Source organism: Tenebrio molitor, chromosome 3 (genome assembly GCF_963966145.1).
Source record: "Tenebrio molitor chromosome 3, icTenMoli1.1, whole genome shotgun sequence".
NCBI lineage: Eukaryota > Metazoa > Arthropoda > Insecta > Coleoptera > Tenebrionidae > Tenebrio > Tenebrio molitor.
The window spans coordinates 22,312,187-22,339,975 of NC_091048.1; the positions used below are offsets into that span (position 1 = coordinate 22,312,187).

The 27,789-nt window shown below is 30.4% G+C and overlaps 2 protein-coding genes and 1 long non-coding RNA gene across 4 annotated transcripts in view; 2 read left to right on the forward strand and 1 right to left on the reverse strand.

Annotated features, from left to right (window-relative positions):
- LOC138126846 (RRP12-like protein) overlaps positions 1-1,051 on the reverse strand; it is a 34,762-nt gene extending 33,711 nt beyond the window's left edge. Inside the window, exon 1 of the mRNA XM_069042644.1 lies at positions 746-1,051. The gene's annotated coding sequence lies outside the window, so the exon portion shown is untranslated. The remainder of the gene's footprint in view (positions 1-745) is intronic.
- Positions 1-27,789, forward strand: part of AdoR (Adenosine receptor) — a 61,036-nt gene that overhangs the window by 12,813 nt on the left and 20,434 nt on the right. The window lies entirely within an intron of this gene.
- Positions 4,907-5,684, forward strand: LOC138126855 (uncharacterized). Its single transcript, XR_011157987.1, has 2 exons — positions 4,907-5,233; positions 5,291-5,684. It is a non-coding gene; the product is annotated as an uncharacterized lncRNA (long non-coding RNA).

Genomic DNA, 27,789 nt, shown 5'->3' on the forward strand with positions numbered 1-27,789 from the left:
CAGAGAAAATACTACCTGGCGTAAATTATTTATTTATTTACCTTCAAGCAGTAACATTTTTTGCCCTAAAATTATGCTCTAATTAATGTATTTTAGTGCATTTTGTGGTGTTGGGTTACAAGTCTAGAATTTAAAATCTCCCAATCTCTCGCTGGACGGAGTTTAACAAATTTTTGGGCGCTATTCTACTTTTTACCGCGTAGTTGTTTCTGTGTCTGTCAAAAAACATGCAATCTATCAGTGTACGGAGTATAGCAGTATTTTTCTGCACTAAAATGAAATTTGTGAGTTACACAAGATTCGAAAAACACATAGATAATATAATATTCTTTTAAATCAGTTGGATCAGATTCAATTTTGACATCACTGTGACATCGCCTCAGATCAATTTGTTCCTTGTGAGCAACACAACCGTAAAATCAAAAAAATTGATCTAGTTAACGTTCTATAGCGTTACAGAAAAATCTAAAATATGATTGACTTTTTATTGTTATCATATTAGCTTGTCAACTCTTGTCCTTCGTGTTCAACTTATTTCAAATGGTGTGTATTTTCTACTACACAATTGCGGGTGTGTGTGTCAATCAGGAGCACTGAATTGACTGATTTGTTAATGTTTATCACTCGATCAGATTAACTCTTCCGGTGGAAATCAAATAAAAACGCATCTGTGACAACTGACGTAAACAAGGATTTTAGGAAATTTTAAATTTGTGTACTTACAATGAATTGTTAATAAACTTACCCTTTAGTCTTTGACATCACTTGTCCATTAAGAACGCCGAGCTACGTTCAAGCTTCCGAGTATTTCTTACATACGTGCAGGACCACACGATCCATTTCCTTGATGAAGTAATCCTTTCCACCTTTTACAAACATCTATTCTGGTGGCGCCATTATTTTATAGCCGTCTTTATATCGTTCTGTAGAATATATTAACCACAGTTCTCTTTATAGAACTGAGATTACCACGTTCTATGACTGTACACCTGAACCTTAACGGGAGGCAAAATGGTAGAACGTGTTCCGAATGGAAACGCTACTTGTTAGTTTATTACACCGTGATTGTGAATTTTTAATGAAACTGAAAAAAACAGGATGAAACGCTCAATTAGTAGATTTGGAATGGCATATTAAACTGTCACGTACTGTGGCTTACCTTTGTTGACAAACAAATTCTCTTATTTTAGGGTAATCGAATCTTCAAGATGACAATTAAACAATTCGAAGATCTTACGTTATCATTTTATCTCACAAAACAATAAAGATTTGAATGGTATTATTATTCCAGGTATTGTCGAATAAGTTAGTTTTTCAATTACTTTACTCGGCTCCTCTGCGTCCTTTTATGTGGCAGAAATATGTAATCATGTAGTAGGTAGATATCGAGGAGACACTTTCATTAAAAACTGACACATTCTTATTCCTCATGAGAAAAAGTGTCACGCAACCTTCCTTTTATCTATTAAGTTTTATTGGTGGAGTTTATCGTGAAGCACATTTAATTGCAACTAGCCGCGTTAGGATAAAAAATGAGATAATTCTTTAGAAGTTGCGTGCTGGCCTTAAGAATTTGATTGTATATGTAGTATTGATGCCTAAATAACGAGAATCATAAAAATGTATACTATGTACCAAAAATTTAAATCATTATTCTAAAAATAAAATATTAAAAACCCTTCAGTTTGCCAAAAACTGTATAATAAACCATTAGAAACCTAGACCAGGAACACCCAAAAGTTTGACTAAAATGTAAACACTAATTAAATATTTTCATAGAACGGTAGTAGAAAAATTACTTAGCTTACTTATTCTTGATTTCCAGTTAATCAATTTCAAAACAAACACAATAGAATGTTACAGAATAGTTAACTGATGTTGGAGTAATAGAGAACTTTGACATTTTCACAAATGTTTTCTAAACTATGGTGTTAAAAAGAATTATTTGGAATTGAAAGTCGCTAATTTTGTAACGTGCTACAATTTCGAAATATATAGATATATAGATCGAACTACATCGGAGTGATAAACCTAATCGTACTTAATTTCTCTCACCCTGGAGTTGTTTAACAAAAAAACACGTACTTTTGTATTTTTAATGAAGTTTAAAAAAAGTAAACAGTTGACTGTTTGCGTTTGAGTCCGCAAAAATAAATTCCCTGAAAAATCCTAGAAAGTTTTAGTACGGCAGCGCACCTTTAAGAATTCAGCGAAATAGGAGTCAACTAGAATAAATTCTCGAAGAACTCCTTCAGTATTGCATCGCATTTAAAACAGAAAAAAACACAAAATCTAACTTCATGTGATCTGATTCAACGTGATCAAGCCTGATTTTAAATTACAAACGAATACCAAGCAATTTATACAGGGTTAGTCACGTAAAATGACGAGCCTGACCAGGCAAAAACACAACCCAAAATACACTTTACATTCATTGTATTTTGGTATTTAAAAATTAAATCAGGCATCCAAGTAGGTATTCTATTAATTTGAAAGGTATATCTGTCATTAGGTACATTTTTCGTGCATATTTAGTATTTGAAAAGGTTTTCGAACGATGACAAAACCGAGGCTGACCTTAAAAGCTGTTTATGTTTTATGCGCATTGTGATGATAAATGACGTATAATGTAATAAGGATCGAGATTGCTTTGTGAATTGTCTTTTGGGTTGCATTTTTACCTGGTCATGCTTGTCATATTACATGAATAACCCTGTATACCTAACAAGGTGATTCACGAATAGTATCTGATTGAACGCCTTTATTCCTGCAACACAAATTACTCTCTCATAGACTACTTCCCTCCGTTTTTCAATTTGAATAAAATTTTGTGATCATAGTAATCCGATTTCAGAAAAATGAAACAATAATGTCAATCAAATGTTTCAAAATAATTATATTTTTGTAAATAAATCACAGACACTATTCAGAAACTTTTGGAATGGAATTTGGAATGAATGAATCAATGAATTTAGGTGTAGTTCGTTATGAAACGTAATATCAAGATAAATTTAGGTTATGTTTCGGTTTTCAACACTTTTAGCGAAATGCAGAAAAAAATAGAGCTGCATCAGCATTTGGCTTTTCTCGTACTAAAAAGCACCCTGGTTCAATTCGCATTTTATTTGACGATATAAAATGTAAACCAAAATTAATAATCTAAAAAGAATTATTCGCAAGTCACTAATTTCTCGTGACCAAAAGCAATTAAGTGGTGATTTATCTTCACACGTTACACTCACCATTCCTAACTGCTCCATATTAAATTTTTAAATTTGTAAATAAATTTATACTTGAACAAATAAAGACATTAACCCCCATTATATAGTAAAATGAACTTTTCTGACCTCTTCTTCGTAGCATCGGACCTACTGCAATTAAAAGAAACTAACGAAAAGGAAAACCGCGCACTACTAGAAATCCTATAATTTGCACTACACTAAACACCGAAAATAAATTACCTTATCTCCGTTTTTCTGACCTTTATAGCTTCTTCTTCTGTTGTTGGCAACATCATCTTCGTAGTCACGGACCTACTGTAAATAAAACTGAAGTTAGCTTTTCTTTATGATTTTAATAGTTATTAGCGCAATGTAAAATAAATAATTATTCAAAAACTTTTGCAATTTAAAATGCAATTGACACATTTTTAAAAGAAATATTTCATGGGTGAAGAAAATTGACGAATTTTTCAAAATTAAGTTAAAACAAAAATACCCTCGTATCCGGCCCTTTTCTTTTCAAAAATATCAAAATTGACCCCTCGTGCCATTTAAAAAAAATCAAGTTAGCCTTGTATCTTCAAAATAAATGATGTTAGAAAATCGAAAAAAATCTCAGATGATAGAATTTAAATAATTCTAACTGTGTGCCAAATTTCAACGAGCTCTGCTAAATCATTCTGAAGATATTTAGCTGTATCCATACTTTTTAGCGACCTGTATATATTTGAAAATTATAAATATTGATTGGAATGGAAAAAATTTCATAAAATTATATAGATGAGACAATTATAAATTATAATTGAAATTTAATGTACTTTAAGCTTTATAAATGTATCCATTTATCCATTAATAAGATTTAAAAATGTGTACAAATTGCACAAATTACCCTTTATATCTGGTCCCCTTGCTGTTTCTCATCGTCCTCAATATGAAATCATCCTTCTTGCACTTGCTATACAATCTGCACACAGAAAACAATTTAAAGTAAGTTCCACGACTTCAATATTACACTGAGCAATAAAAACCAAAGAAGTCACGCACGACTAGAAGACTTACCAATTTGCACTGTGCCGAACCTTTTGCATAAAATAATTTATTAAATTGTAACATTAAATAAGTGAATAACTTACTTTTTGGTGATTTAGTTTTCTTTTATTTACTCATGTTCAAAGCCTCATTAAAACCCTATTTTACTGAATAAGAAATACGACTTATAATACTAGAATTTTAAAAAATATGACCTTTAGGGCTTCTTCTGTTGCTGTTTGCAACGAATCCCCTCTGCTTCAGAGTATCGGACTTACTGTAATTAAAAAAATATATTGGAGCTTACATTTTTTCTACTTATTTAACAGTTTTATAAATGAAATTAATATATTTAAAATAAAATAAATTCTTCGGAAGTAATTCATATTGGAAGAAACTTAAAACTGAACAAAGTTGAGTGAAAATAAAATTACCCTTTGCGTCCTGCCCGCAAGCGATCCGCGCCATTCTCTAATGTTGGATCCATGTCGAACCCACTTTATTGTCAATGGACGAAATCTATAGTCTATTTTTTCCTGGTAGGCGCGTGCGTGCGCATTTACAAAATCCTGCAACGAAATGCGACTTTCCTATTGGTTACTTTATTTTTCTACTTACACTAGAGAAATGTGCAATGTTCTGTACTGTCAATCAGGTCCAAGCTGCCACTTTTGTTTCATCGTGTCTTATTTTTCCTTTCGTGTTTTGTGTCTGTTTTGTGTTGTGTCCGTTTATTTATTAAAAAAACAGTTCTTAGTTCTTAGAGGTTAAGAAGTTTTTATATGTCAACATGATGTCTCAATTTCGATCACCAAATAAACGGCGTAAGTTGGATTTAACAGTTTTTTATTAATGCATATTTATAGCAAATTTCTCACAAGCCAAGAAAGAAATGAGCGTTAAAGTATTTCGTGGGATCTCCAACGATTTTGCCGAGTTAACCAAGACGGCTCAAATGAAAAAAAAAACTGCAGATTATACTGGTATTGATTTCTGAGTTTTTTTTTGTTGTATCAGAGCTTAATTACTTTGTGTTGAAGGTTGTGGATTTAGAACCATTCAACGATACTTGGCGGAAGAAAAGAAGTGCGGGCAATTACAGGCACCGAAGAAACCTGATAGGAAATGTATGATTCAATTGGATGAACATCAAAAATATCTCATTCGAAAAACAGTATACTCATATGTATAAAATTAAGCCTTTTCCTTTTCTCTTGCAAGATACATGGTTATTATAAATGATTGTACTCGAAGCAGGCCATGTCCATATTATGAAATTTTTGCCGCTTTCATGTGAAGTGTCAATTTTTGTCGATGTCACTGTAATTTTTTTTGGTGAAAAGTGCGGTGATGATTATTTTATTTCATTTTTTTTAAATTAACGATTGAATCCAAAAGTATCGAGTTGTTTTGTACCCAATTTAACTCCTGTATGTATAAAATAAAAAATGTACATATAATATTTGTTAAACTTCGTCCAGCGAGAGATTGGGAGATTTTAAATTTTATTTAATTAGCCCAACACTACAAAATGCACTAGAATACATTAATTATAGCATCATTTAAGGGCAAAAATGTTACTGCTTGAAGGATATATTTCAAATTTTACGTGCACTATCTACTCCTTTCTCTACGTAGAATTTAATGACTTTTATGTCAACCAATCTCTCGCTGGACAAACTATAGCAATTTTTCCACAAGTTTATTCATAAACTTTTTTGTTTACATTTTACAAATTATACAAAAATTAAATCATAAACAAGAGTTTTAATGTGCAACCACAAATACTGATCCCCCTAGATAATATGCAACTAAAAATACTAACAATTCCTGCATCCTGCTAAAAATATTAGCTATGTGATTCTACCTTTCGCAGATGCGCACGCACGCGCCTACCAGGAAAAAATAGACTTTAGTCCGAATGAAACTTCGCCACTTGAACAACATAAACTATTTAACTAGCACTAACGTTGTATAAATCGCGCACTAATACAAATCCACCGTATCACTAAACATCTGAAATAAATTAACCATTTAACAAAATTCAACAATGGATAAATTAATAACTCGCTGTTTTAATCAAATTCGTCACTAACTTCGTCAGGTAGTCAAATACTAAAAAAAAATCACAAATTCACCTACTAATTATTGCAAAGATATTATTATATTCATGTCACATCGTAAGGAAGTTCCTTAACATTGACATAGAACATAATAAAACACAACAAAGTCAGAAGTGGAGGCGAGACGCCGGTAATTATGTTGATTAGCACTGCACTATTACTTGATAGTAATATCCGTAATAGTGTATGTACTCCGGCAAAATTGCCGTGGCCCCGGGTGGTGGAGGGTTGATATTATATAGCGTGATCAACAATGACTGAGTCTGTTGGCAATAAAACAATTGAAAATACTGGTGATTTTTGTCTAGTAATTGGCACTGACCACGCACTGACCGGATTTTTTAACTTGAGATGACATTAAAAACATTCTTGGTTATGCAGGTTATGTTTCTACCATTACAAAAATGAACCTTCGTGGGTAAATTTTAAATTTGCCAAATTTCATTGTTACCAACAGACTCAGTCATTCTTAATCACCCCGTAGAATGAAACCCGTACACTATTAAAACAAGTGATTTGATATTTTGAACGACTACAAATGTTAGATCAGAAAAAATGCAAATTATGCATTGTTCTGTTATTAAAATCTTTCAATTTGTTTGTTATTTCAAACAAAGATATTACTATTTCGATTATAAAATCTAACACAAGATTTTCAATAAACTTATAAATACAAAATTTTTAAATATTTTCTTAGTAAGTTTTGCATATTGAATAAAGATCCTCGATAATTTGCACCTCCACCCGGCGGCACGGCGATTTTGCCGGAGTACATACACTATTACGGACATTACTATCAAGTAATAGTGCAGTGCTTATCAACATAATTACCGGCGTCTCGCCTCCGCATTTTGTTGTGTATTATGTTCTGTGTCAATGTTAAGGAACTTCCTCACGATGTGACATGAGTATAATAATATACTTTTTTGAATTTCAACTACCAATGTGTTATCTAAATCCAGAATTTTTAAATTTTTAAAAAGAGATTGCGGTACTATTCCCGTTGCTGAAATTACAAGTGGTAAAATCGAAATTTTTTCTAAACACCAAAGATTTCTCATAGCAACGGAGAGCTCGAAATATTTATTAATTTTTGTGTTATATGTCGGTGTTATATTATGAGAATTTGGAACAGCTATATCTAAAAGATATGCTTGCTTTTGTTGTTTATTTAAAATTATAATGTCTGGTCTGTTATGCTTAATATGAATGTCAGTTAAAATTGTTCTATCAAAATATAACTTGTAACTGTCATTTTCCAAACAACTTTCTGGTGTATAACTATAATGTGGTTGTGTATTCTTTAATAAATTGAATTTAACAGCTAAATTCATGTGTATAATTTTAGCGAATATATCGTGACGTTTTTTATATTCGCTTTGAGCCAAAACGGTGCAAGAAGAAATGATGTGTTCAATTGTTTCCCCTTCAGTTCCGCAAATCCTACATTTATCAATTATCGATTGTAAACCGCGTATGTGTTTTTTATAATTTCTTGTATTTATAACACGATCTTGTATTGCAAATATAAAACCCTCCGTCTCAGGGTGAATATTTGATTTCTTAAGCCATGCATGAGATGCCTGAATATTAACTTCTGGTTGTTCCAGTTCTTTAAAGTATCTCCCATGTAAAGACTTCTGTTTTATATTTGCTATTGTGTCAGGTATATTTGGCTTAACAATGTCTGAAATTATATTATCACTTAAATTTAAAGGTGTGTAGCCTTTATCGGCTGAAACCAAAGCATTGAAAAAGGTGTTATCACGAGCTCTATTGAGGAAATAATTTTTTAGTGAAGCAATTTGATTTTTTAGCAGTATTTCTAGATTTGAAAAACCCCTACCACCGTTTTCGCGTGGTAAATTAAATCTTTCTTTACTAAATTTGGTAAAAAGAACTCTAGTTTTAATGTTTATGTTCTGTAAATTAGTTTTGGACCATTTTATAACACCGAAAGAATAGGTCAGTAATGGAACAGCATATGTATTAACTGCTTTAATTAAATTATTACCGTTTAATTTTGATTTTAAAATACAGTGGAACTCGGTTAGAACGAACCCGGCTTATAACGAACGCTCGGATATAACGAACAGAATTGAAAGTCCCGTTTGAAAGTCCTATATTATATTAACAAATTTGTTCGGTTATAAGGAACCTCGCTTACAACGAACGCTTGCTTTTAACGTCCAATATTTAGGCGCGAAAGCGGTCTACAACTCGGTTATAACGTACGCACGTGCACTTTTGTTACATTCTAGGAAACAATAAACACAGCAAGCGTTGACAAGGTAGTCACTGCTTCTTGGTTTACGTCCGTATGGCCAAAATTACGAAGAAGTCTTAAAAAAACGGCTCCCGCTATAACTTTACTACTGATGACCCAAATGAAAAAAATTATACAGGAAACGAAATGGCTCTAAAAACACTACAAACCTGAGTGAGCATATAATTTTTATACCATCTACCCATTTATGGACAATGGGCAACTTTTATTTTTCAAATGGTAACCTATTTTTTTATTGATTCTGTTACAGTTTTTTTTCCTGATTGTAATGGCATAAAAAAAACTACATATACCCTTTGATAACAAAATTTTCGAGAAAAAAAGGAAAATAATATGTTGCATCAAAATTAGGTTTTTGTGATATTAATGAAAAAATCAACTTAACCGACTTCCATTATTCAATGATTTTTATTAATTGTAATTAGATAAATAAAATATGCAACATGAAACGTGCGTAAAATTGCCATTTAAGTCCAGCACACTACCAACAAATGTGCGTTTATGAAATAAGGATAAATCTAAGACAGGCTGTATAATGAGAGGGATATTTTCAACGGTGATGAAATGGGATTATTTTATAAATAATAAAATAAACACCAAATCAAACTTTGAAATTCAAAGGTGAAAAATTATGTGGCGGAAAACAGCCCAAAGAACGGCAAATGATTTTTGTTTGCGCTAATATGACCGGTACCTACCGAGAAGAGGAAACTCTTAATGATTATTTGAATTAAATAAAATGTTTACCATATTATCTTATGTATACCTATGTAATTATTTATCTTTCTTAATAACGATGACGTACGGTTAGAACGAACGATCGGATATAACGAACGAATTCTGAAGTCCCTTGAGTGTTCGTTATAACCGAGTTCCACTGTAGATTTAATTCTTAAATAAAATTGCTTTTCTAAATTTTCTTTTATAATTGAGTGTTGAATATGATTTGATTGATTAATACCTAAATACCTATATACTTGAGTACAAAATCAAATTAATATAAATTGTCAGCCTGGAATATATCAGTTTGCTTAAAGTTAAGTAAGTAACAAGTTTTCTTACAAATCTTTAGAATAAAAATGTCCTGGTCAAAAGGAAATAATGAGTAGCGGTGAGTGAGAGATCAGAAAAAAAATAAATCTAGAACTCGTTTTTCTGAAGAATTTACCAATTGATAAGATTTAAAGAATAAAAAAATATTTATCAAATTTTGTTACATTCTTTGGTTAAAAATTCGAACTATAATTCCGAAATATTTTTTGGGAAGTATATTATATTTTCTAATGCTTCAATGAAAAATTATAATTAATAATTTAAAACGTCACGATATATTCGCTAAAATTATACACATGAATTTAGCTGTTAAATTCAATTTATTAAAGAATACACAACCACATTATAGTTATACACCAGAAAGTTGTTTGGAAAATGACAGTTACAAGTTATATTTTGATAGAACAAATTTAACTGACATTCATATTAAGCATAACAGACCAGACATTATAATTTTAAATAAACAACAAAAGCAAGCATATCTTTTAGATATAGCTGTTCCAAATTTACATAATATAACACAGACATATGTAAAAAGTTCGTTGTACTTCTTTTTAGTTATTTTTAATTTGTACTTCGGTACCTTTGAATTTGGCGCGCGCGACATGTGACGACAAAGATGGCGGCGTGTCGTTGTTAGCCTGTAACAAGAGAGGGGACCAACCTTCGAGATTGTTCGAAACGAAAGAAAGCGAGTAATAGCTTTAATGCCGTTTCTCTTGTTACAGGTAAGATTGTTTTATATTGTAAATAAATTTGGTGATGGGTAGATTAAGAAAAATTGTTAGGTAGCAATAAAAAAAAACTCTTGTTACAGGAGAAACACAATATAGTTTTTATTCGCACTTCACGACGACGCAGAAACATTATACATATAACACAAAAATTAATAAATATTTAGAGCTCTCCGTTGCTATAAGAAATCTTTGGTGTTTAGAAAAAATTTCGATTTTACCACTTGTAATTTCAGCAACTGGAATAGTACCGCAATCTCTTTTTAAAAATTTAAAAATTCTGGATTTAGATAACAAATTGGTAGTTGAAATTCAAAAAGGTATATTATTATACTCATGTCACATCGTGAGGAAGTTCCTTAACTATGACATAGAACATAATACACAACAAAGTCAAAATGCGGAGGCGAGACGCCGGTAATTATGTTGATAAGCACTGCACTATTACTTGATAGTAATATCCGTAATAGTGTATGTACTCCGGCAAAATTGCCGTGCCGCCGGGTGGAGGTGGGATACGATAATATTTAAATAAAAACAAATAAAAGAAATGCTTGCTAACAGTGAGAATGTTAATTTACTTATAATATTTTGTTCGCATGTTGAAAGCGAGCGCTTATTAGCGAAAACATATGAATGTGGAGATGGGTTTGGCTTTAAATTATTATAGAAAAAATATGGGAACGTTGCACACAGCTGCGACTGAAAATATCTAGCTTTTATGTTGAGATTAAATGAGCGAGTAATCTGAAAGGATGGCTGCACAAAAATGTATGCAAATAAGGGTAGTTAATGTGGGTGAGAAAAATTAAAACGTTACCATCACTTGTTCATTTAAATGAAAATTCAACTTGTAGCAATTCATGAGAGATATTTTTAAAAGTGAATTAAAATAAAAAGATTTTACTTTTTAAAGTGTATTGAAGACGAGAAAATTAACTTAAGATTAAAAGAGACATTAACTGTAATAATCAATATAATAATCACGAAATATCGATTTATTATTCATAAATAAATCCCCTGTTATAAACCGAAATTTCGTCAAAATCTAATAGGATGAGCAAGTTTTGTAACAAATGTTCAATTTAACTGAAATTGAAACAGTCGAACCGATAACAGATTTGTGGTAATGAGCTAATTAATAAGTGCACAATTGTCCTCCACGAAATTTATATATCAAAGTGAAACAAATTACCCCTAGATTAACAATCCATCGTCGCAGGCACAAGATGTAAAAATTTACCAAAATCGGTACATTTTCCAAGAGAGATGATGATGTCAAATTAACTGTTAGGGGCAAACTACTAACGATCTGCACACAATGTAACCGTCGCATAAGTTTTTTGCTGTGTTCATTGGCGTAATTAATAAATTGTAGGATTGACACTTTTTCTAGATTTTCTTTTTCTCCTTGTATTGTGACTCGTATATCTTTAATAAAAAAATATTTTTTACGTTGCTTTAATGGAATTGTAATGTTCTTCGAATTGTACGTGTGCAATATTTGCATAAGACTGTTTTTATTACATACTTGTGAGCCGGACGCGAGATGCTATGTTGGGGGATTTCAATTTTTCCAGGGTTGATGACATCACAGTTGGTCTTGACCTTCATTCGTAAAAAAATATTTTGACAAAACACAAATTGTAAGTTTTCAAACTTGGAGAATTACATGTTGCTTGAAATGGTTTATTATATCTTCAATGCTTATGATACATTTTGTACAATAATTTCAAATGCACAATAAATTAGATTTTGTTGCTCAAATGAATATTTCAGTCACTGAACGACGCGTTAGATGTTAATTTAAAATTTTCAGGGACAAAAAATTACTAAAATCTGGCAATTTTGCATTTAATGTCATAGCGATTTTAGTTTTTAAACACTAAACAAAATGTCAATGAAATTTATACATGCCATTTATGTACCAAAAATTTAAATCGTTTCGAATTCTAAAAATAGAACATCAGAGATCCTTCAACTTGCCAAAAAGTGTACAATAAACCATTAGAAACCCAGATAAGGAACACCCAAAAGTTTGATTATAATTTTTAAACAATAATTGTTTTTAGACTGCCGTATTTACGGTAGTAAAAAAACTACTAAGTAACTTACTTATTGTTGATTTCCAGTTAATCAATTTCAGAACAAACACAATAGAATATTATACAGTGTGGAAATTACTTATGGAATAAATTCAGTAATTTCAAAACTAATGACATTTGTCGAAAACGTTCAAACAGGTCAATTTTTATTTCTCATAATGCTTATTTTAAGTAGCTTCACTTGTTCATGTCGTTATTCATTTTTGAGCTATGACATCACACTCATTTTTTTTAAATGACAGTCCCTACTTTTTTTCTTCTCTTTCTGATAGATACTAGCTAAACGATGGATGAAAAAAATTGGTACCTTACATATCAATTTTTTTGAGAAAATGACAAATTTTACTTCAAAAATTTAATTTAATTTTTAATTTAAAAATTCTTTTATATGGGTTTATTTAAAATAGAAAATTTATTTGAATAGACCAAACAATTTAGAAGATTTACGGCAGAGAATTTGCGCTGAAATGGAACAAATCAGCCCTAACATTATTGAGCGCAGGGTACAAAGTGTCGGTGAGTGCCAAATAGTTGCCGGGGGACAAATTCAACATTTGCGTTACATTTTATTGTTAAGCTTAGATGTTTGAGGTCAGTTGAAATTTTTACTTCAAAATTTAAATCAAATTTTTGAAGTAAAATTTGTCATTTTCTCAAAAAAAAAATGTTATATAAGGTACCAATTTTTCTCATTCATCGTTTAGGTAGTAGGAAGGTCTATCAGAAACAGAAGAAAAAAGTGGGGGTTCCCATTTAAAAAAATTGGTGATGACGTCATAACTCAAAAATGAATGACGTCAAGAACAAGTGAAGCAACTTAAAATAAGCACTATGAGAAATAAAAATTGACCGATTTCAGCGTTTTCTACAAATGTCATTAATTTCGACATTACTGAATTTATTCCATAAGTAGTTTCCACACTGTAGAATAGTCAAGTGATGCTGGAGTAATAGAGAATTTTGACTTATTCGCAAAGGTTTTCTGAATTAAGTCACTAATTTTGTGACTTGCTATAATTTCGAATGAGATCGAACTACATCAGAAGTGATAAAGCTAATCTTACTTAATTTTACTTAACCTGTAGTTGTTTAACAGAAAAATACGTACTTTTTACATGTTTTATAAGGATAAAAAGAAATTAATCCACTACACATTAGTCGAAGGAGCTAAAGAAAAAAAAAATTCAACATTAAAATGTTTTCAGTTCTGCAAAAAAAATCCATAAAAAATTCTATCAAGTAGTACTGCAACACCTTTAAAAATTCAAAGAAATAGGATAAGAATAAACTTGACCGGAGTCAACTGAAATAAATTCTCCAAAAAATCCTTCAGTACTGATTGCATTTAAAAAAGAAAAAAGCATAAAATCGTCAGAATGTTTTTGTAAATTCAAAAACTCCTGAACTGTGAAAATGAAATTTGGAATGAATGAATGAATGAATTTGGGTGTATATCAAAATTAATGCAAGTTATGTTTCGGTTTTCAACGAGGTTTTCAACATTTTTAGCGAAATGCAGAAATAGAGCTGCTTCAGCACTTGGCTTTTCTCGGACTAAAAAAACATCCTGGTTCAATTTGCATTTTATTTGACGATATAAAATTTAAACAAAAATTAAATTAAATCGTGATTTATCTTCACTTATCATTTACTTACACTCACGATTCCTACCTGATCCAAAGTTAAATTTTTAAATAAATTATAAAAAAAAAATAAAGACATATAACCCACATTTAATAATAAAATGAATTTTTCTGACCTTTACGGCTTCTTCTTCTGTTGCCAATTGCAACGAATCCCCTCTCCTTCGTGGCATCGGACTTACTGCAATTAAAAGAAAAAAATTAGGTGAGTTAATATTGTTCGTTTACTTTTTCGGCGATTACAAACATGAAATGATATAGAATCAAAATATTCTAAATTAAAACACAGTTTAAATTACCCTTTACATAATCTATATCGTCTCTGGCTGCAACATCCATTTTATTGTTCAAGCAGTGAGTCCAGTTAGGAAGTACTACACTATTACTCATCAACTAAAACTTTTTACGACATGCTGTAAACTAACAAAAAGGAAAACCGCGCACTACTAGAAGTTCTATTATTTGCACTATACTCAAAACCTGAATCAAATTAAGTTATCTGTTAAATGATATTGTTACTGTAAATAATAGTATGTTATACGCCAAGGTAGAGAAGACATTTTTTTAAGCCGAGGTAGTTTAATAAATAAAGAAGCGAGGCTAAAAATTGTCTTCTCTAGCGTGGTGTATATATTATTTTTTTCACTACTAGATCCGTTAAAACCCTTTCTAATAATAATTATTAATTAAATTTGTTTGTCGGATGCGACGATCCCAGTTCTCATTTTTCAACGGTTGCTATGAAAATTGAAAATCCTCTGTCTACGTTAACCAATAAAATCAAAGAAAATCTTTCGTTGCTAGGTGACGGCTGTTCATTATTGACCTTGGTTAATAATGAAAATTATTATTAACCAAGGGAGAGAAATTCTACTTCTGGGGTCGGTTCGAGAGTCAATAATGACGCCTTCTGAGACTAGTAGTGAAAAAAATAAGTTAATACACACCTTTTTTGGTAATCTGGTGCCTTGATTTACTCAGTTTAAATGCTTGACATAATGTTAAAGGACGCTCTTGGTAATATTTTCTGAAGTAGCTAAAACTAAAAAAATTATGAATTATTGTACTATAAGTAGGTCTGAAGTCCGTGCTGATATAACTAAGAAAATTCAATAATTAAATTTCTTTCCCTGTTACAAAGTGTTTCTCAGCTTATTTTGGTTTCACTTCATAAACACCGTTTTCCACTTCCCACGTTTAAATTTTTAAATAAAGTGTTTTCCAATAAATGACACCGATAACAACTGTCTGACCTTTATGGGTTTCTTTTTCTGTTGCCACTTGCAACGAATACCCTCTTTTTCGAGTAGGTATTGGATTTACTGTAAATAAAGAAAAACTTTATTTCATTTCAAAAATTATGTAACATGTTTTTCAACATAATTTATATAATCTTCATTAATGCACTTTAAGCATTATAAAATTTAAATCGAGTAGGTGAATTAACTTAACTTAAATGCATGTAAAAACTAAATTATCCTTTGAATCCGACTTGCATGCAACTTCACGCTGTCCACAGTAGAAGATCCATTTTACACACACTATACAGTCTGCACACAAACAGAATATGAGTTAATTTCTGCAATTGGAACACCACAATAATCCATTGACAATAAAACTTTTTATCATAAACTGACAAAAAGAAAGTCGGGCACTATTAACAGTTCAGCACTTTGTATTATAATGAAACTGAAGTACCTACTGAACATCTGTAGGTTAAAATTTTTGAAGAAAATTTTGTTTTGATAAACAAATAATAACACTCAAATAAACTGTCTAACCTTTGTGGCTTCTTCTTCTGTTGTAATTTGCAACGAGTCCCCTCTTCTTCACATCGGACTTACTATAAATAAGAGAAAAACTGGTATCAGTTTGTATCTTCTTTTTCAAAATTACAAATATTCCTGATGGGAATGGAAAACATTCGTAAAATTATGTACATATATAGATTATAGAGACAATTATAATTTAAAATTTAAATTTAAGGCACTTTTGAGCATTATAAATATTTATCGATTAATGAAATGTACAAATTACACTAATTACCCTTTATATCCGGTCCCCTTGCTGCTCGTCCTCGATATGAAATCATCTTGTTAAAACATGGTGTGTTGTTCCCAGGATAAAGAAACATTCTAAATTTTTTACTAATGTTGTTTAAGTTCTGTGTTGGTTAAGGCATGAACTAACAAAATTACAAATATCGGTATTAATTTTTTAAAATTAAATTCAGTACTGGATTAACGCACCTGTTACAAAATTTACTATTACTTTTTGTAAACACTAATCTGCCTTAAATTTTTAAATAAATTCCTATTTTAACGAATAAGAAGTACAACTCATAATTCTAGAATTAAAAAAAATATATGACCTTTAGAGCTTCTTTTTCAGTTGCTCTTTGCAACGAGTCCCCTCTTCTTCAGAGTATCGGACTTACTGTAATTAAAAAAAAAAATTGGAGCTTACAATTTTTCTACTTCTTTCATAGTTTGAAGAGTTATGAAATTAATATAAAATAAAACGAATTCTTCGGAAGAAACTTAAAACTGATCAAAGTTGAATGAAAATTAAATTACCCTTTATATTCCGGCCCCCAAGCGAACCTGCACCGTCCTCAATGTGAGATCCATGTCTCACCACTTTAACAATATAAACTTATAAACTTTTTTATAGTGGAGTAACGTTAGGTTTTTATTTCGGAACCGGTAGCAAGAGCTCGGATTTGAACGAAATTTTTTTATTGTGTTATAAATAAAACATATTAAAACCTTTATAGGTTAAAAATTGCCGCTCATTGTTTGTTTCATTAAATTATTGTTTATTTATAAGAACTGAAATTTTCCAGTTAGAAATCGTTATTTTCGCGAGAAAAATACTAGAGAATAATATAGAATGACTTTGGGAAGAGTATATTGTTATATTGAAACTTGTTTGGAATTAATTGTATGTGGAAAAAGAAGAACAATAGGCAGATGTTCGGTAGCCCGGTGTTGATCGGCTTAGATAGAAACACGTTCAGTTTGTCTTCTAGAGTCGCATAGTTAGCATTTTTTTAAGAAAATATATAATTATTTTTAATGGTTTTTGACAAAAAAGTGTTTAGTAATACCATGCGATCGAAAATAAAAAAAAATCCAAAGGTCCGTGAGTAATACGCTTCAGTTGGCAACACGTAAAAATGTAATTCAAATGTCATCAGATGTCATTACAATGGAGAACTGTCATTATTAATTATTGACTATTAAAATTGCTATTGCAATATGTTCACTTCAAGGCAAACAATTTTCATTGTGCAGTGTTACTTCAGAAACGGCGAATCGTCCTATTCAACACCTCTAGTTTTCGAGGAATTTCAACAAAAGTTTCCGGACTTTCAAGGCACTTACAGTGGAGAGTAAAAAAAACCAGACATAATTTTTGACATAACAGTCATAAATGTGAAACCGCCCTTGCTACATTTAAACTTATTTAGACTGATTGTGACAGTTTATAGTTAATAACTGTGCTACAATCGTGTCCAAAATAAATTACTCTCTAGGATTTAGGGATATTCGATACTAGGTTGCCATAAATTTGGTTAGGTTGGGGGCTATGTGGTTTCTGGTGGCAGACAAAAGATATGTCAAAAATGTAAGGCTGTGGCTAATTCCTTGTCACAGTTGCAAATTAATGACTAATGCCTCGCTAAGTGATAGATGATTTTTCGTTTCACAATCAATTTTGGTTTCTGTCGGCATATTTAATTGAACTTAATCTCTCAATTCATAGTAACCAACCTTAGGCATTCAAAATTACTTCTGAAGATTCTAGTTACACAACATGAAACATGTTATTTCTCTAAAAGTTCAAAATATAGGGAGTAATTTATTTTTGACAAGGTAGTAGGTACGTCTGATCAATTCTTCAAATGTTCCAGTTGTCATAATAATGTCACAATTTTGATGTCCGTTTTTTTTACTCCCAACTGTACCAACAACTTGCCTTGATTATTTTGTTTTTCCATTCCTGAAAAACAACGTGTTCAAAAATAGGCTACTGTAATTGCCCATCATCAACAATTTTAGATGAAAATGACATAATTTTTACTTTCAGCATCTCTTGTATATTTTTTACCAATACCCGTCACAATGATCGTTTGAAGAGTTCTACTCACTTCGAATTTTAAGTAATTCATTGTCAGAATTTTTTTTTGGTATCATGTTGTATTGGTGGTAGGTGCTATTTAAGTTATTCTTTGCCAAAGAATATCCGACAAACAAAATATTAAACACAGGAAATTACATTTTAATGAAAAATGATAAACGTTATTTTTTAGAAAAAAAATTTGTTATAAAAAATTGTCAAAATTTGAACAGTATTTTGAATTAGTATCTCGTATTGTCAAATTAAAAATTTTAACACGTAAAACAACCGACAAAAACACAACATGGAAGTAGCGCAAACTTTTCAATAATTTATTTAAACAAAACAATTCGGTTGCCATGGTGACCATAGCACTCCCGATCTTTGAAAATATCCCAATTTAACTATTATAAAAAAAAAATAAGCACAAATATAATTTCAAGATTTTTTATTAAAGAAATCATAATGAGTCGCTTTTTGTGCCGGTGAGTGTATTTCCCACTATGAGCGTCAATTTTTAACCTATAAAGGTTTTAGTATTTTGTATTCATGACATAAAAAAAAATAAATTATTACAATCGGAACTCTTGCTACCGGTTCCGAAATAACGCCGTATTTTTGTCTATCGTTACTCCACTATTAGCAATCGCTGCAACCAACGTTGTATCAATCACGCATTAATAGAAATCCACCGCACTAAACACCTAATAGTTATTTAATAAACTAGTTTGTTAATGAAGGCGATTAATAATCGAAACTGTTTAAAGCACGAACGAGTGTAGCGAGTGAGTGCCTTTAATAGTTGAGATTATTAATCGCCCATTAACAAAAGAGTTGATTACAAAAAATTTTCGTTGACCGCAAATTTTTTTTTTGTGACAAATTTTGAAATTAAAGCCAAATCAAAACCAATTTCATCTTTTTCGATAAAGATGAGACCTTATAAAATACCTTCATCCATTTTTTGTCCTAAAGGTAGGCCATTTTAAAATTTTTCAACACTTTTTATTCACTTTTCCACAAATAGTGTCAGAAGACGTCAACTCCATTCACATTCAATTTCACGTAAAAATCACGGTTGCTAAAAAAACCTAGTTACCTTTGAAAAATATGACATGCGAATTATAACCAAAAAGGTTGGCTTTTGAAAAAGTGAATTCGTAATTGTGCAATTATGGAGCTATAAAATATAGAAAACCCTGCTGCACTACCTGCTGCAGTGTTGGTAAGTGCAAACAATGCATGTTCAAGGTTGTTTATACATCAAAATATCATCAAAACGTCAAAATCGCAAAATCGTTGATTAATGAAAAATAGTGTATTAATGAAGTCCATTAATACACTATAATTTAAACAAAATAATTCATTAATATTGAAATTAACAAGCGGTCAACGGAAAAATAAATTAACCGATTAACAAAATTCAACAATTAAATAATTGGCTATATTAATAACTCACTGTTTTTAATAAAAGTCGTCACTTGCTACTAAAACTCTTGAACCACTGCTGTCTAAAATTGTTTCCTTCAGTGCATAACACAAAAAAATCTATCAATCGACATTATTGATTAATGAGATTATTATTTATAAATTATAACTGACCAAAAAGAGAACATACTTAGTACAGCAGTTAAAAGTAACAGCAATCTTTTTTCACACATTTTTAACACTAACTCAGGTTCAATTTTTACAAACAAATTTCTGGATGAAGTTAATAGCAGACAAAACAAGAATTTGAACCTTCCACTAACAAAAATATTTAAAAAATCTGACCTTTTTAGCATCTTCTTCTGTTGTGACTTACAACGAATCCCCTCTTCTTCATAGCATAGGACCTACTGCAATTAAAATAAAAGAAAAATCAATATAATTTTAGATTTATAATGAAAATATTTTTTAATAAATAAACTTCCGTGTTAGTTCTTCTTTGTTTATAAGGAAAATAACTTACCCTTTATTCCTGCCCTCTAATGAGATCCACGCCGCCCTCTTGTGGTACACTGTCATCGCTTCAGTCAATAAATAACACCAAAAACAATTTGAACAACTTGGTTTTAACATTACACGAATTAATTCTGATTAAAAGCTGCGCACCACTAAATGTCCACTATTTTGCAATGCACTGAAAATTAAATAACCAAACTACTAAAAAACAGTTAAATATGTAACTCACTTTTTCTGTCCTTGATGTCCATTTGAAGGTTTTTGATCAATTCAAATATGTACTGAAAAAAATAATAAAAGTACTTTCTTGTTGCAAAGTTTATTATGCATGGTAAAATGCAATCGGTAAATTATTAAAGAAGATAATCTGAACTACTAAAAAAGGTGAATCAGAAAAAAATGCAAATTATTTATTGTTCTGTTATTAAACTCGTTCATTTATTTGATATTCCAAACAAAGATATTACTATTTTTATTATAAATCCTAAGAGAAGATTTTCCATAAACTTATCGATACAAACTTTTTTAAATATTTATTTATTTCTTCAGAGTTTTGCATATTGAATAAAGATACTCGATAATCACTATTTTTACATTATGTAAGTACATACAAGAGTATAAAATCAAATTAATATAAATTGTCCAGCTGGAGTATATCTGTTTGCCTAAGGTTTATTTATTAAGCTAATTAGTTTTCTTACAAATCTCTAGAATACAATTTTTATTCTAGAACGCATTTAACGAGTAACGATAAGTGAGACATCAGAAAGTAACAAATTTAGACTTGTTTTATTGAAGAATTTACCAAGTGATAGAGTCTAAAGAATAGAAAAATATTTATAAAATTTTGTTACATTCTTTGGTTTAATTCAAACTATAATTCCACAATATTTTTTGGAAAGTATATTTTCAATTGCTTCAATGAAAAATTATAATTAATAGTTAAATAGTTTAAATAAGAACAAATAATAGACATGCTTGCTAACAGTAACAATGTTAATTTATTATAATATTTTGCTTGCATGTTGAAAGGGAGCGGTTATTAGCGAAAGTATGTTTAGATTAGTTATGTTGAGATTAAATGAGTGAGCAATCTGAATGGATGGCAAATTTATGGCCTATTTAGGCAAATAAGGGTAGTTAAGGTGGTTGAGAAAAGTTAAAACCTACATCTTTCGTTACCATCACTCTTTCATTTAAATGACAATTCAACTTGTAGCAATTCATGAGAAATATTTTTAAAAGTCAATTGGCTAAAATTTTTAAAGTGCAATGATGCACCTTAATCCTTGTGGGAGACAAACAATTTAAATGAAATTTTTAAACAATTTTTTTAGCATTTGTTTAAATTATCTTTTGAACTACTTATTTGATTTCATTGCAGTTTATTACAAAGATATAGAAAAGAGAAGATTTATTTCATTTTCATAACTATAAAAATATAATAATTTCCGCACAATTTGTGAAATAAAAAGGCATTAACTGCAATAATAATCAACTTACCAAGCAAGAAATATCGATTTATTGTTAGTAAAACTCCTGCTACAAACGGAAATCAAAATCTAATAGAATGAGCAAGTTTTCCAATACATGTGGAGAAAAAAAATCTCCTCTATGAAATTTATATATCAGAGTGAAGCAAATTACCTCTAGATTAACAGTCACCATTGCAGACACAAGATCTTGTTTAAAATTCCCAAAATCGGTACATTTTCCAAGAGAGGTTAACTGTTGGCGGGAAACTGTCCAATCCAACCACCTGCACACAATGTAAGTTTTTTTGTAGTACTCATCGACGTAATTAATAAATGATAGAACTGACACTTTTTCTAGATTTTCTTTTTCTCCTCCTGACTCGTTTATCTTAAATAAAAAAGTATATTCTACGTTGGTTTAATGGTTTTGTTTAATGTTCTTTAAATTGTGTGAATTATATACGTGTGCAATTTGCATAAAACGTAATTTAAGACTGTTTTTATTACTTCTGTCAGCCGGGCGCGAGATGCTATGTTGGGGGATTTCATTTTTTCCAGGGTTAGTGACATCACAATAAATTGGTCTTGACCTTCAATCGTAAAAAAATATTTTGACAAAACAAAAATTTGATTTTGTTGGTCAAATAAATATTTCAGGTTCGCCCAATGATTATGTTAATTTAAGATTTCCAAGGACAAACAATTTACTTAGAAAATGTGCTAATCTTACATTTAATATAATATTATAGCCATTTTAAGTTCTTTATTTCATATTATGAGTTTAGTAGATAAGTTATCTAACAAAAGGTTCATTTTAGTATAAAGCCACTAAACAAAATGTCACAAAAATAAAATTGCTACAAAATGGCAAATCGTGAACAGTTTCTGAGCAATTCGTTTAAGTATCTACAAAAAAATTGGTTTTTGTAAGCACAAAGCACCCGCGCTATTATTAGTTTATTATTAGCTAAATCACATAAGAGCGAATGATCTGAAATGATGGAAGTCTTTACACATCTAGAACGATAATACCTACTTAGGTATAAAAATTTCAGGCATGTTTTACCCATCAAACTAAGAGAAATAAAAATAAAATTTCTAGAACATCAAGCAGCACAAACAACTTTTCGAACAGAAATAAAAATCTGAAAGAAGAGAACGAAAAATTCTAATGACCACCTGAAATTGTACCTACTACCCAACACTTCCACTAATAGGAAGATGAGAGATTTCACTGTTCTAACAAGTTCAATCTTATAACAGATCAAAATCAGTTTTCTCTTTAAAATTGTCTTAAAAATATTGTGAAATCCGATTAGATACGACTTCCTACTTTTGAATTTGCATTAAAATTCGATGTTTTTGAATACTTTGCACATTATTTATTAAATCAGGTATTTGGGGACAAATTCAGTAAAATTCTTGCTCAAAATATCAAAGCAACTTTTTGAATTTGCTCTAGTTCTTGTTCTGATAATTTGGTCCAATTTACCGAATCAGTTTCTCTCTCAGCATAATTTAAACTAAAAAGTTGCTATATTTTTAGATATTTTCTGGAAAATGAAACGTTTAAAATATAAAATTGTTTTCAACAAATACCTATACATCTGTCAAAAGGTTATTCTATTGTTTGTTTGATGTAAATTTATGTTGCTAAAGAATACAAAGAATTTCAAACATTCATGTTTTAAAAAATATTAAAATTATACTTTAATAAATAATAATTAAAAAAATAAAATGTAGGAATAGGCAACCAGTTATTACTATGGTTATTAGTTGTGGTACCAAACGTAATATGTAGGTACATCGCAAATTCAATCAACAGTCTCTTTTTTTGAAATGTTGTCAGTTTAAATAAATAAATTTTGCAATTACAGATTTTCTTGCATCGATTTTCTATACTTACCTAACTACTATATTATCCGAATTATCACGCGTACAGCGTAGGACCAAGTTTGAGGAATGCTGAACACGTAGTTTATTATGTGTGTGTCTAATTTACTCTCTTATAAAAATTCTGTGTAATAGCCACCTTTTAATTTCTACAACTGTTGCAGCATACGAGGAAAAAGAATGTCACCTAAAAATTTACCTATACAACACGAACATGTTAAACATGTACTGCAATGCAACAATTGGAATGTTTAAAAACATGTAATAATAAAATTTATTGAAATTATTAATTATTGAGGTACACCAGTGTAATGTTTAGATAAATGATCAAGGTGTCAACGGTGTTGCCAATATCATTTTAAAGTTATAGCCTGCTTTAATTATAAATTTTTTAGAATCTGCGTCTCTAATAGGTCTATTATTGTATTCAATTTGGAGTCGTTTATGGCTATCTCTTAAAGCACTCGTGATTTAATAGATCTCTAAGAAAATTTTTATCAATATTTCAGTGTATTATTGTCATTTACACCAAAAAACTTCCAATATTATTGTTTAAACTCTACTTTTTAACATATGTTGCAGATGTAGTTGCATCCGTTACCTTGAATTACCAATTAATACAAAATTCCCTAGAATTTGAAAATTTATTTTTTTTATTTAAAAATTAAAACAAGGGTGCAAATTATAAAAAATAACATAAAAAACTCGTTTTATAAGGGCATTGGCGCACTCGTCCTATACAAAACTCCCCTACGGGTCGTTTTCTACACTTGGGACTCGTGCGCCAAATCAACCCTTATAAAACTCGTTCTTTAATATACTATTTCCGTTGACCGCTTGTTAATTTCAATATTAATGAATTATTTTGTCTAAAATATAGTGTATTAATGCGATTTTTGCGAGTTTGACGTTTTGATGGTATTTTGATGTATAAACAACCTCGAACATGCATTGTTTGCACTTACCAACACTGCAGCAGGTAGTGCAGCAGGGTTTTCTATATTTTATAGCTCCATAATTGCACAATTACGAATTCACTTTTTCAAAAGCCAACCTTTTTGGTTATAATTCGCATGTCATATTTTTCAAAGGTAACTAGGTTTTTTAGCAACCGTGATTTTTACGTGAAATTGAATGTGAATGGAGTTGACGTCTTCTGACACTCTTTGTGGAAAAGTGAATAAAAAGTGTTGAAAAATTTTAAAATGGCCTACCTTTAGGACAAAAAATGGATGAAGGTATTTTATAAGGTCTCATCTTTATCGAAAAAGATGAAATTGGTTTTGATTTGGCTTTAATGTGAAATTTTGTCTCACAAAAAAAAAGTTTGCAGTCAACGAAAAAATTTTGTAATCAACTCGTTTGTTAATGGGCGATTAATAATCTCAACTATTAAAGGCACTCACTCGCTACACTCGTTCGTGCTTTAAACAGTTTCGATTATTAATTGCCTTCATTAACAAACTAATTTATTAAATAACTATAAATGATCTCACGGTAGTTCAAAAATATTCTCTGACACATCTGAAAACCTTCAACAATTATTTTTCTCACATTTTCTAAAGTTTGTTCTTTCATATCCTTCGCTGTAATATAGTCCCTTCTTTGTAAACCTCTTGCTTAAGACAACCTTGCAGAAAAGATTCAAATGGAATAAAATCAGGGAGCTCGCCGGTTAGCCTATTGGTCCTCTCCAGTGATTACTCCATCAATTATTATCTAAAAAGTCCTTACAACTATGTGCAAATATGGAACAGTTCCATCTTCCTTAAAGCACATATTGCACCGTGTCTCCAAATCAACATCCTGCAGCATTTCAGGTAAGTCTGTTGGCAAAAATTCCTTACTTTTGTGCAGATCGAGAAGAAATAACAAGGGTTTAATGTTTAATAATTTTCTGATTATTATTGCGACCTATACCTACAGGGTTATTCACGTAAGATGACGAACCTGACCACGTAAAAATGCAACCCAAACTACATTTTACAAAGCATATAGGCCGTGCCAAATGGCCAAACCCAAATAACCACCACCTGTTGAATTATGTTGGTGAAAACAAAATTACACTAAGTGTATAATGACAATTTTGATATTACTAGGATGCTAGACCAATCAAATCTAAGTGTATGTACAACGTTGCCGGTTGATTTTTTTGGTAGAATGCAGTGTTGGTGGTTATTTGGCTTTGGCAAAGACTATATATACATTTAGTTGACATTTGTATGACATTTCATAAGCGTGCATTTGATTTTTTTTATATTATTGCACATTGATTTGACAATTTTCAAAATTGCGCGACTATGAACTGTCAAACAAATATCAACTATATTCTACCCACACAGTTGCCACATAAATTTTCGTACATAGTTGCCATACTTATCCACAATCATTTTGAATCACCCAATATACAGGTCGCTACAAAGTATGGCAACAGTTAAATATCTCGAGAATGGTTTCTCGGAAATCCTTGAGATTTGGTAAGGAGTTAAGAGCATTTAAATTCTATTCTTTCCAATTTTTTCAGTTTTATACCTTCATTTGTTTTCGAGATACAAGGGAAACTTGAATTTTTTTAAATGGCAACAGGGGTTAATTTTATGATTTTTGAAAAGAGGTTTTTTTTCTGAATTCAACGATATAAGTATCACATGTAATAATAGTTTACATAAGAATGGTCAAAAAATTTTTTTTAATTTTAATTCAAAAATAAATAAAGTTATCTTTGAAAACAGTTTTTATTATTAATTTATTTATTACTTATTTATTTATTATAAAAATGCCATATTTAAGTGAAACCGAGCGGATAGAAGTTCTAATGATGATTGGATATGGTGATAGGAGACGAAGGTGTGCTGAAGTGATGACACTTTTGATGACACACAAAAAATGAAACGGTTATTATGTGATACAGCGTTGAATTAAAAAAAAAACATTCTTTATCATGAAATTAACCCCTGTTGCCATTTAAAAAAATTCAAGTTAGCTTTGTATCTCGAAAACAAATGAAGGTAATAAACTCAAAAAAATTACAAATTATAGAATTTAAATGCCCTTAACTCCGTAGCAAATTTCAAAGAATTCCAACAAACGGTTTGATAGGTTTAATAAAAAGAGCCTCAAACGGTAGCTACGTTTATTTATTTTTGAATTAAATTAAAAAAAAAAATTTGACCATTCCTATGTAAACTATTATTACATGTGATTCGAGTACATCGTTGAATTCAGAAAAAAAATCTCTTTTCAAAAATCATAAAATTAACCCCTGTTGCCATTTAAAAAAAATATAGTTAGCTTTGTATCTCGAAAACAAATGATGGTACAAAACTGAAAAAATTGCAAAGAATAGAATTTAAATGCTCTTAACTCCATACCAAATCTCAAGGATTTCCAAGAAACCATTCTCGAAATATTTAACTGTTGCCATACTTTGTAGCAACCCTGTATAATATCTGTCACTGCATTTTTCGTTCATATTTAGTACGGTAAGAGCAAAAAAATGCCATCAAGGATAGTAATGAAAAATAAAGTGTCGTGTCTTTGATTAACAAATTCGTCATGCATTTGTGGAATCCCGAAATGGGTTATTTAAATAAACAATTATAGGTATTATTGAATTTTTTTCCCTGCAACTTACAGTGCACAAGCGCATTATGGACTGTGTCATAGCTACCCTTGATGGCATTTTTTTTTGCTCTTACGGTATTTGAAAATTTTTCGAACTATGACAGAACTGACACCTACTTACCCATTACTTTTGTGATTTTAATTGCTTATTATTGTTATTAAATCATACTTTGTTGAGAGAGGTATTTTTCTGTCAGAACTTGACATTCATTACGCTGACGTTAAAAGCTATCTATGTTTTATGCGCATTATGATAATGTAATAGGTATCGAGATAGCTTTATAAAACGTATTTTGGGTTGCATTTTTACCTGGTCAGGCTCGTCATATTACATGAATAAACCTGTAAATGTATTGTTTGTGGTGGTCGATTTGTCTCATCCAGTATGAATTTTCGGTTGTATTATAATGCATGTTGTGTCTATTTATTATTTATGTCATGTAAACTAGGCAAAAATGAATAGGGAATTTTTCCATCTTTTAATTTTTTGTAAATATTGTTTAAAATTTGTAATGAAAGGTGTTAAAAATATAAAT